The following is an 11204-nucleotide window of genomic DNA, read 5'->3' as shown; positions in this document are numbered from 1 at the left end:
GGGGCTTCAACAGGATGCAGACGAGAATAGAAGCAGAGATTGATGAAGAACCATTTTGATACACTGCTGCAGGCATAGGAAGAGAAAATTGATTGAACCTTGATGAGAATTATATCAAGGGAAGTGTTCATTTGCAGTGATGGACCTGCATGCGCCAGGGAGTAAGAAGCCCTGTACATATGTATGATCTGTGCTCAGCTGTGATTGGGAGTTAAAGGGAAGCACAAGGGAAAAGCACATTTCCATGACTTTTCCTTTTAACCTTCCTCTGACATGCCCTCTGGTAATACTGGTTAAATTCATGTAGGCATAAATGAGTAATAAATACATACTTAAAAACAGAAATGTAAAAAAAAAAAAAATCTCTTTCTGTGGATGTGAAAGGTGCTTATTTTGCAGAAAAGAATGGTTTAAAAAAATAAGAATTGGAAATTCTAGTGCTAAGAAGTTTCAGCAACATTTTTGACAAAAAATGTGGTTTTGTATTCAGATTTTCTCTTTTCTGTGATGGTATCTTGTTGGTTGCTTATCACTAGTGACTAAAAAGCAAACTGATAGTTGAATTAAAACCCACTTAGTCATCTGTTTATGGAATAAAAAAAGCAGGAAAGTGAACACCCTGACATAAAAGTGTTGAAAAAAACCCATAAGGGCCATGTAAGCAAATATGACCACACACATACACATACCCAGCCCCAACCTGATCATGTTATGATCTATTTTAAAAGCGTTCCCAGTGATCTTTTAGTAATAATTTTGGTGTTTTTAGCCATAATAAAAAAAAAAATAATGTTTTTTTTTCTTGGACATAGTTTCTCCAGAGTAACAGTAGTTCATTAGAAATTTGCCTCTGAATTCTGTAGTGGGATTGTTGTCACAGAGCAACCCCGCCCCCTTTCCTCTTCCTAGTGTGAAGCAAAGAGGGGAACCTGTAGCCCATATTTTCTGTCACACATTTCAAACAGCATTTTTTTTTGTTTACTCCTGATTCACCAGAATTTGAATAAAGAACCATCGAGAAAAACAGTCTGAAGCTTAATGTTCTTTAAATATGTCTTCTATCACCAGGAAAAAACATAAGTAATTGTTAAAAATCCCCAAAAAACGAAGTCGGACTTTAAGGAAAAACAAAAATAGCTGACTGATATATATAATGAATTGATGTATATATGTTAAAATGTGTATGCACAAAGTGGATATCCTAAAAATATTTTTAAGTATTTTATTATTCACATCTTAAAAATAAAACTAAATTCAGAAATATGTACTCAAATAGTAACAGTAACAACATTTTACTATTTCAAGTTAGAAAACATTTAAAATAATTTGCAAGGTAAGTAAATTAACTGAGAGTTCAATTTGTAATTGAATTTAGTACTTAAGATTTTGTACTTAAAATTAAAAGTACTTTTTTGTATTTACAACTCAAAAAATGATTTTAATTTCATTCTCAAATAGTAACAGCATCAAAGCTCTACTACTCTACTATTAAAAGTTAGAACACATTTAAATTAATTTACAGGGCTAGCTAGCCTAATCTATACACATAAAATATGTTTAAATTTGTTAACTTTTTTATATTGATTCAAATATAAGAAATATATATATATACACTTAAAAAAAAACAAGTGAGAGGGGCGTTGTGTATATTTCCTGAATCTAAAAATGTGATGTTTTTTTTTTCCAGTCAGTTATTATATCCTTGTTTTTTTTAAGTTTTCTTAACAAATTGAAAAAATAAATGTGACTCATGTTTCTTGGTTAAATATACGTGAAGTACCCATAATGTGTTTCATAATTAAACAGAACTTAAATAGTCAGTTATAGCTCAAAATTAATCAAGTATGATTTAGGTTTTTAAATCAACAGTCAATATGACACATGACACTGAATAGAGATCATTCATTGAGATTCATTAGGACTCCAGTGTGGTCATTTATTTATCCAGTTGTGTTTGTGAGCACACATGAAAGACGGGGTTGGGTGTTTATGCCATCTGGCAGTGGCTCCTCGCACCCTGTGCTACCTATCCCAGTGAGTCGAATCAGAACCGTCGGATCAAGGATCCAGATCACTGCACACACCAGAAATAAACTCCTTAAGACACAGCATCCAACACCCAAACGCAGATGCTTTGAGAGAAACACTAATTGCAGTCTGGGGTTGTCAATCATCAACCCCCTCCCTCTTCATCATTATTTTTTTTACCACTTTTCTTCAATGTGCCCTATGGAGCCCACCACTCTTCCCCACTGGGAAAAATTGAGATCAATTTGATGATGCTTGGAGATATTCATTAGGATAACAGAAGACACAGCAGTTTCACCGGAAAAAAACACAGTCACTGATGCGGCGTCACATCAGCAGCCACAAAGACAGCCTCCCAGCAAAGATTAGGGGTCAAAATGATTCTTTAATGGATAACTTTAGCTATTTGTGCTCGATGGTTAGCTCAGATCATTTGGAGTTGCTGAAATCCGCTAAAGGAGCTGACGTGTTAATGACATGCAGTCCCTGACAAGTCCAGCAAAAATCCATTGGTTTTAAAACATTAACTTCACTCGACTTTTTCCAAAATTGTTTCTGCCCATTTTTGTTTATCACCTAAACTTATCACTTTAGTTTCCACACATACTAAAAGTATATATTAGATGCAACATTTTCTGTTATGCAGGGTTGATTAATGTGACTTTTTGTTCCTGACACCTGATACGAACACGTCCAGTCTAAATTTAATTTAGTCCAATCATTTTCCACTACTTCAATTTTAGTTTGTTTTTCTTCATTCATTGTTGATTTTTTCTACATTTTGTTACATTGTTGCTGTTTTTTTCTTTTTTTTAACAAATCTGTATATTTTTATAAAGATCAAAATAGATTTTTAGTGCATGTCAATCTCTGGAGCTACTGTCTGAAAGGCGGATAAGAGAAGGTAAGCCTATGTACTTTCCACAGTCTTCTTTAACCCTTTAACAACAGAGATGACACCTTAATTATACACGCTCTTTCACATACTGTAAATCTTTGACTGTTTACTCAATCATTGAGAATCAGTTGATTCTGATTGCACAGCTTTGCACAGAAAAGCATCCCATCAATGGCGTAACATGTCGCATATCTGCAAAAGACTGATTTTCTCTGCTTCAGAATTCACTGAAATTATGTTAGTAGATGAAGAGTTACATTAGTTGAAAAAATACAAACACTAGAGCTAAAACTTTGGTGTAAAAGGGATAATGCAAATTTGACTACTATAGCCTTGTTCTAGTTGAGTGGTCCAGTACAGTATGGTATGGTACTTTAAGGAGTGGTCCAGTACAGTATGGTATGGTACTTTAAGGAGTGGTACAGTACAGTACGGTATGGCAGTGGTCCCCAAGCACCGGGCCGCGGACCGGTGGTTGGGGACCACTGCGGTATGGTACTTTAAGGAGTGGTACAGTACAGTCCAGTTGACTCTAGCGAGCCTTTCCACTCACTTCCACTGAGTAGTCTCTTTCCACGGCCCATGCGTGGAGTAGACCACTAGCATGTCATTGCGTCTTTGTACTGCAATGGACACTGTTGCAAAGGAATGTTTGCAGTTACACTGCTGATGACATTGCCTTGCTGTTTGCAGACATTTCCAATATAGGCTCATGACCAAACGAGTACACGGAAAACCTTACAAAGGTTGGAAGCGTTAGCTTAAATGAGCGCTATATTGGCATTTTCTAATGTTGTCATCCCTTTCTGACAATCAATGGGTCCCTACAGCAACTTCACCCCAATGGATGATGTGGTTTCTAACTTTGCTGTAACTTTTCCTCTCTATATGTCTTCCACATAGAGTTTTTTCTAGTCCTGGTGAACTGGAAAATAGGAAAAATAGCAGATGCAGAAAAAAGGCCTTATGGAGCTAAAATGTATTTTCTTCATTTAGAATCAGAATTTTTCAGCATGAGGTTTTTTTCCTCTAATATACAAGAAAAATTGCCCAACATATACACTCTAAATAGATGGCTGATACTCGAAGGTTTCCCACTCTAAGGACTCAAAAACATCACACAAATCAAGATGTCAAGAAATTATCATTACATCCAAACGCAGCAGTGATGCTGAATCAATTTGGGCTTCTTCAAAAGCTCCACTTGAAGCTTGTGGCGGACGAGACGGAGCAGAGATGCTAATCGCCTAAAGGGTCTGGGTGTAATGCTTCTCCTCCCATTCAGCCTGCCTGTCGCTGAAGCAGTCCTTCTTAATTATCTCCGTAGGACGTACATTACCAGACCAAAAGCAAATGCCATCAAAACGACAATGTGCTCACAGTCGCCGTTATCACTGGGCGTTAATTGATGTTATCGTAATCTCATTATCTAGTTCAAATAAGGTGCATTAACAAGGACCGGCCATTTAGGCTCACATTATTATCCACAATGGAGCAATACTCAGCTGATCTTTAAGGAAGGGATATTTCAGCTTCATTTGTACTCATACTTGACACACATCTAGAGGAAAATAGAACAGCCAGGAATATTACTGTGATGACAAAAGTATTTCTAAACACCTATAGTTAAAAGCATTGGAATCGAAATGCAATTTATTAAAATAAAAATGTGTTTTCTCAGTGTGGACACTTTCTTTTCTATTCTTTTATAAAGTTCTACATAAAAAAAATAAATAAACAAATAAAAACATGTAATCATGTTTTTTTTATGGTCAAAATGTGTTTTTATAATTTTGTAGTTTCCTCAGTCACATCAAGTTTTATTAGTCAATTATACACAGCTGTCTCAGTCGATTAACCTTAAGCCAACATAACCTCTATTTTATTACTTTTTCCTTGTGGCAAAGAGGAAGTTTACTCATGTCTAAGTTTTTCTTTTGAAATGAGGTCCAAACTCTTACGCTTGGGTTTCCCCAAATCACCATTTCCAGACAGTCAATATAACTATTTTGACTACAAAGGTTTACAACAACGTTATTATTTTTAAAGATTTACGTCATTCTTGTCGACATTGATTAAGAACAGTGGGCCAACACACCAGTGTGGATAGATGTGAACTATCAAAGATAAATAAACAAAAAATAACTAATAAAAATACATATTTTTAAAACGGCCATTAGCCAATTGTCATTTTCACCGTGTAGACCATTGCTTGATTGACATGTCGAATGTCTAATAAACGTTCTCTGATACAGACGTCACTGCACAGACATGTTCCCTCTCAAGTTGAGGGATCTTTTAGCAGATATGGAGATTTTCAGATCTTCAGAAAGGTGTGAGTGTACAGTATCTGTCACTGTCATTGTTTTTATTGGCTCTTCTACTTTTATCATAGTGTCTCTTTTTATTCATTTTATTTTTTACATTTTTTATTATATATATGTACATTCTTTTATTGCTTTTAAGTATTTTATCTGTTGTGTCTTTGTGGCAAATGGACCTTGAGTCTGTAATAAAAGTATCTATCTGGATGTAGTGTCCAACGGCCCTTATTTTTTCTCAAACTGGCCCAAGATCAGTCACTTAAAGAGAACTGATCGCATACGGAGCAAACATGTTTTTCAGCACATCATGCACTGCGGCTCTGTTGACATTGCAACTACAAACACAGGGATCTAATTCAACAAGCTCTAGAAAATGATAAAAACATGATGTAGAAACTTTTTATCATGTTGTTATCATATGTATTTATCTCAGTTCGGTTCAAAATATTTGTCTAATTCACTTTTCACTCTAAAGTCTGCTTTTCACGAGTCTAAGTATATCAATATGAAAGTTTAAAATCCTTTTCCAGTTTATATATATATATATATATATATATATATATATATTTGGTTACCCCTTGTCTGATACATAGACCTTCTGGTACTGTGTGTTTTACAATACAGTGTGAATTTACATGAAAAACTGTCACAATGCTAATGTTTGGAAACTTAGTGGATGAGTCAGAAATATATGGTCAAGTTTTGAATTAAATTCCGTACGTAGATTTTCTCCTGGTATATGGAGTATAACTGACAGCTGTCAGTCTTAACTTTGAAAATGTTACACTTTAATGATTCTTTAGTCTAAAGCTGCATTCACACTGAACGTGATTTGCGTTGCGGCCAGTTTCAATATTAAGTCTGTGATACAGATGCGAATTTAGACAATCTGAAGTCCCAAAAAGCGGAGGTCTGGCAGCACCTCGATTTGAGCAGCGAAGCGTGAAATGGGCGGGGCAAAACATGACCGGTCGCTGTGTCACACCTGCCACTCAGGAACTCACATCTGGGCACGTGACGTTTTCAGTGACTCGATCAGTGGGTAGAATACTAATCCAATGCAAGGGTTTTTATCCTGAACTTCCATCTATTTCCATAACCCACTTTTTATTTCATGCAGTGGCATACGCCAAAGAACATTCTGGTGAGGAATCTGCACCCAATCTATATCAGAAACATCCTGAACGGATCCAAGAATGGTGCAAACGGATGGATGATATTGAGAAGACGGCTGCAGAAAAAGGAACTAAAAGCAAACGATTCCCTGGTGGAGGTACAAAGGAAGGGATCGACGGATAAAATTGGTTTTAACATGGATTATGGACCAACGACAGAAAACGGCGCATGTCTTCAAGAAAGTGATTAGCATGAATGCTAAGAATATTTTTGATTCCCCACCTGCCTCCTATGAACTATTAGAAGATATACAGTACTAAACATTTAGAAAAATGTAACATCCAAAACCAACAAAATGCAAAACTTAGAGCTAATTTTCATTTATTTTTTGTAGTTATAAAATGAATAAATAGCCCCAGATTTTATCTTTTTTTTTATCCACCAGTGAAAGTGTCAGTAAAAGCTGATAGTTTGATTAAACCCTTTGAAACTGATTGCTAGCAAGTTCTTTTTGCCTGTTAGTATCTAGATTTGGAACAAATTCTTTAGAGACAACACGAGGAATGCATTCAGAAGTTAATAAAAGAATAATCAAAATATCTTCCAAAGCTTGGGGTTCTTTTACTTTCTGAATGAGATCAAAGCAAGAGTCAAAACTATTTAAAAATCACAAAGAACTGGCCAAGTTAAACAACAACAACAAAAAGAGAAGAAAACATAATAAATGGCCAGGCAACAAACAAATCAAATAATAGAAAAAACAGAAAAAAATACAACAAAGAGGAGGGATGGGACAATCCACCAGGGACACTTTTCCTTTATTGTCTCGCTCCTTCTTTCATCTCATTTATTTTTGTTTCTTTTGTTTATTTCTCCATTTGAGAGATCTGGCTTCTCATGTGTTGTCCAAGGGGGCGGGATGGGGAGGGTAGCCTTCCAGGGGGTCGACTTATTATTTGTGTTTCTGGGAGTATGCTTGTGTCCTTGTTTGTGTAATTATATTCAGCACATTTCCATGGAGGAAATGGGCTGAGCTATAATTGGCTTGACAATGTGAGCAATTGTTTCTTCTTTTTCTTTTAATATTATTAATTATTCTACTGTCAGAATTTCTTTTTTATCCAGCTCAGATTGACTTGTTTGGAAGCAGGGCTGCACAAACTGCTGTTCTGACTTCACGGCTAAAACTCAACTGGTACGTCTTTGCTTTTGCTGAAAGCGCCCCCCCCAAAAAAAGAAAAAAATCAGTTTCTTTTCACCTCCAAAGTCTTTTTCTGTACCTTTGAACCTGCACTATTATGTCTTTTAGTAGCGGATCAAAGGCAGAATTACATCCCTTTTCATAAGTAGGAGGTTTTATTCAGAAACGGCTTCAGCACCTTTCATCGCATCCGCCGCCGCCGCCGCTGCACCCTTTAAAGAGAGGGTGGCCATACTAGGATGGAGGCAGGGTCGACTCGAGAGCAGAAATAGTGGGAGAGGGAAAGAAAGTCGGTGAAGAAATCAATGTCAAGTTCAGTCTCTCTTTTCACCTTGCTCTTGGAGAAGGAGGGGTGGAGCAGTGGTTGATAGGAGGGAGGATGAGGAGCAGAGGCAATGGAGGACACCTCGGGTCAATAAAGAATCGATAAGAGTGGGTGAAACTACACAGCAAAGATAAGAGTGTGAAGTGGGCCTTGGCTGCTGCGTATTGTATGGGAGGCTTTGGCAGCGGCAGAAAAAGAAGCATGAGCAGGGGTTACTCTACAACAATCCACGACCAACCCTTACAGTGCTTAACTGTGCCTGCCAGATCTCTAAACTATTGATGGAGGTGTAAAGCAGCAGATAGAGGGCTGTCAATCAATAGAAATGCAAACAGCATTCATTTAAGTAAAATTTTGCATCAGCTGCGATAATGCTTAAACACACAAAAAAATGTTTTAAAGATGTTTCAAATCAAAATTGTGTTTTTAACATGTTTTTTTTTCTTATGATGGAGGACATATGTAAAGAAATTAAAGATCAAAACTGTATAACTGAGTTTTTTTTTCAAATCCCTATGAATCAGGAGCAAGCAAAAACATTTAGTTAAAAAAAGTTTCTAGCAGTGACGATGCCACAAACCCCACAAGCGGGGACAGGGGGATGGATTCTCCATATTCGTGGATTCAGGGAATTTGTGTGTTTCCAGTCGCTACCCCCACAAATAAGGGGGAAATACTATAAATGAAAACAACACAGGTGTTTATTTTGGCAAAAACAAATATCAGAATCATAATTAAGAGACCACGGGGAACACTTTTTAGAACAGATCAAAAGATGATCGGAGTGAGACTTTAAAGAATATTTTAAAAAGTTAAAAGGTACAAAAACATAAAAAATTAAACATGCGTGAAACTTAAAAAATACAGTGTGACAAAAAAGGCTCATGAACATCAAGCCCTCACATTCTGTTCCCACATCAACCTGGATCATGACGTCAAATTAACTTTGGATGTTTTAAAACAGAACGGAGGAAATTCTCATTTACTATACTGCTAAGAAGTCTAAATAGGACAAAATAACCTCTTGTACAGTCTGATTTACAAAACTTTTTAGATGTTTATTTTATTTTATTTCTTCTTTCATGACAATTTTTAGAGGAATTACTTTTTATGAGCTGTTTTAATTTGATCAGAGGTCAAATTTGTTGTTTTTGAGGTGACACAAACTCCAGTAAATATAGTTGTGCCTTTTCAGTCTTTACTGTTACTCTTCAGAACCTAGTGGGTGATATTAGAGATCATCTGTCTAGTTATGTCTTTATGAAAGGCCATTATAATAAGGAAAATGTTAAACAATAGAATTTTAAATGTCAAAAAGGAAAGGAAAAATGAGAGAAACAAAAGTAAAATTGATATGGATAGATTGGAATATATGTGTAATGCAAATATTCAGAAATATTTAAACATAAAAAGCCCCAATGTTTTATAAAGTTTTCAGTCAAAATCTTTTTCTTCTAACATGAAGACTAAAGATCTCAGTTTTTATTGAAAACAAAGTTTTTTACCCTTTCCTACTCCACCGGCGATGCCTAATTGACACACTATTTAACATGCTATAATGTTTTAAACAACGTGATTAAAACAGATTCTGAAGCAGAGAGAAGCAGCACAAAGCTGGAGCTAAAGATCTGATGTTAAAGGGTTAAGTTTCATTTTTTTTAAGTTATGTCATTTTAATACCAGTATTCTAAAAAGTGATGTGATGTGGAGACCTAAATACAAGAAACAGGGATTATTGGCAGATAATATAAAACACAAATAAGCAAAGAACAATAAACATATGGGCAATGCTAAAATATGAAAATAAAAAGATGGTTTAAAAATTGACATTGACAATAAATCATTTCCTAAATAGATTAAATAGACTTAGGTCTATTTAAATCTAAAAGAATTGAAATTAGAAATTTGTGATAAAGAGAAGGAGAGAAAATTAAAAATCCTGAAACAGGGCACAGCTTGAAACAAAAGTTAAAAAAAAAAAAAAAACACAAATTTTCACAAAAACAAGCTTCAAGCATGGGGCAATTTAAGTCCCCCCCACCAAAAAGAATAAATAAATAAATAAAAAAAATAAACAAACAGAATAATTGTAAGAGGATCTCAAGAAAAGGACTGTTCCTGTAAACAATGAGGCAAGCCCAATCAGTTTTGATCCCCTCTTCAAATCAAGCACCACGGTAGATAAATGCTCTCATTAATTGTTTGTTATGCTACAAAATGACAATTTTAGCCAGTGATCTCACATATTTGATCTCAGCCTTACTCAGATAGTGCACTGAAAACTCTTCCAAGGCATGCTTCATCAAAATTGGATGCAATGTGGCATCTTTATAAATAATGAGACAATTGAAGAATGATAAAAACAGCCTCTGAAGTGCAGCTTTTCTTTACTAACACGTTTCATTCTTCTGCAGAACGTCAGAGTCACCAATTAAGCAAACAAAGATATAAATTAAGTGGTATAATTGAGCTTGCAAAGATATATGAAAATGAATTTCCCAAAGGTGTTTTGTGTAATGGGTTATTAAAGATACAGTGTATCACCCAATGGGAATCTGCTGTACCACATACATGAAGTTATTCCATACATTTCTGTTTCTACTGTGGATCTGTGCAGCCACATTTTATCATCTGGTGAACAAAGGAACGTCTTTTCTTCAGATCAAAGAAAGAATAACGAAAATGTTGTGTTTCATGAATCCCATAGTAATTCAGATTACAGGGCTGAAGTGAGGAAAGATTTAAACGAATTACAGACGTGAACTCAGCTTAATTTAATGATGTTCTCAAACAGTTCTCTTCAGAAAACGTCTTGTAGATGCTTGCGGAACAGGATGACCCCATACGTACAGCATAACAGTCTCCATTCCCACATAATCATGTGGTTTGTCCACACATGAATGCATCATGATCACATGTTTTTAAGCATGGCTTTACCGTATCTGTTCAAAGTACAGACCAGAACCCGGTAGACTCGGCGTGTAAGCATCACGGTGCGTGCTGTGAGTACTGGCAGTCATTAAACCACACAAAGAGGAATGGTAATTTTTCTAAACATGTTCCTAAGTTAAGATACTTTAACAACCTCTTCTGCTTTATCCTGGAGGAGAGAGGATGAGGAGGACAACGCTGAGAGGTTGGAGTGCAAATTAAAGGAAACAAAAGTTCACAAAAGAGCGGATAATGTGAACATGGAGATCTGGCGAACTGCATTCATGGCCTTCTTCCTCAACACAAAAGACACAAATCGCACCATCTTTCTGAGCAAAGGCTCAGTGTTCTGCGAATTTCAATCAAGACAATTCAGAATAT

The sequence above is a fragment of the Oryzias melastigma genome, linkage group LG15 (assembly GCF_002922805.2).
Source record: "Oryzias melastigma strain HK-1 linkage group LG15, ASM292280v2, whole genome shotgun sequence".
In the NCBI taxonomy this organism is placed as follows: domain Eukaryota; kingdom Metazoa; phylum Chordata; class Actinopteri; order Beloniformes; family Adrianichthyidae; genus Oryzias; species Oryzias melastigma.
The sequence above is the reverse complement of the archived record's forward strand: the minus strand, read 5'-3'. Positions refer to the sequence as shown.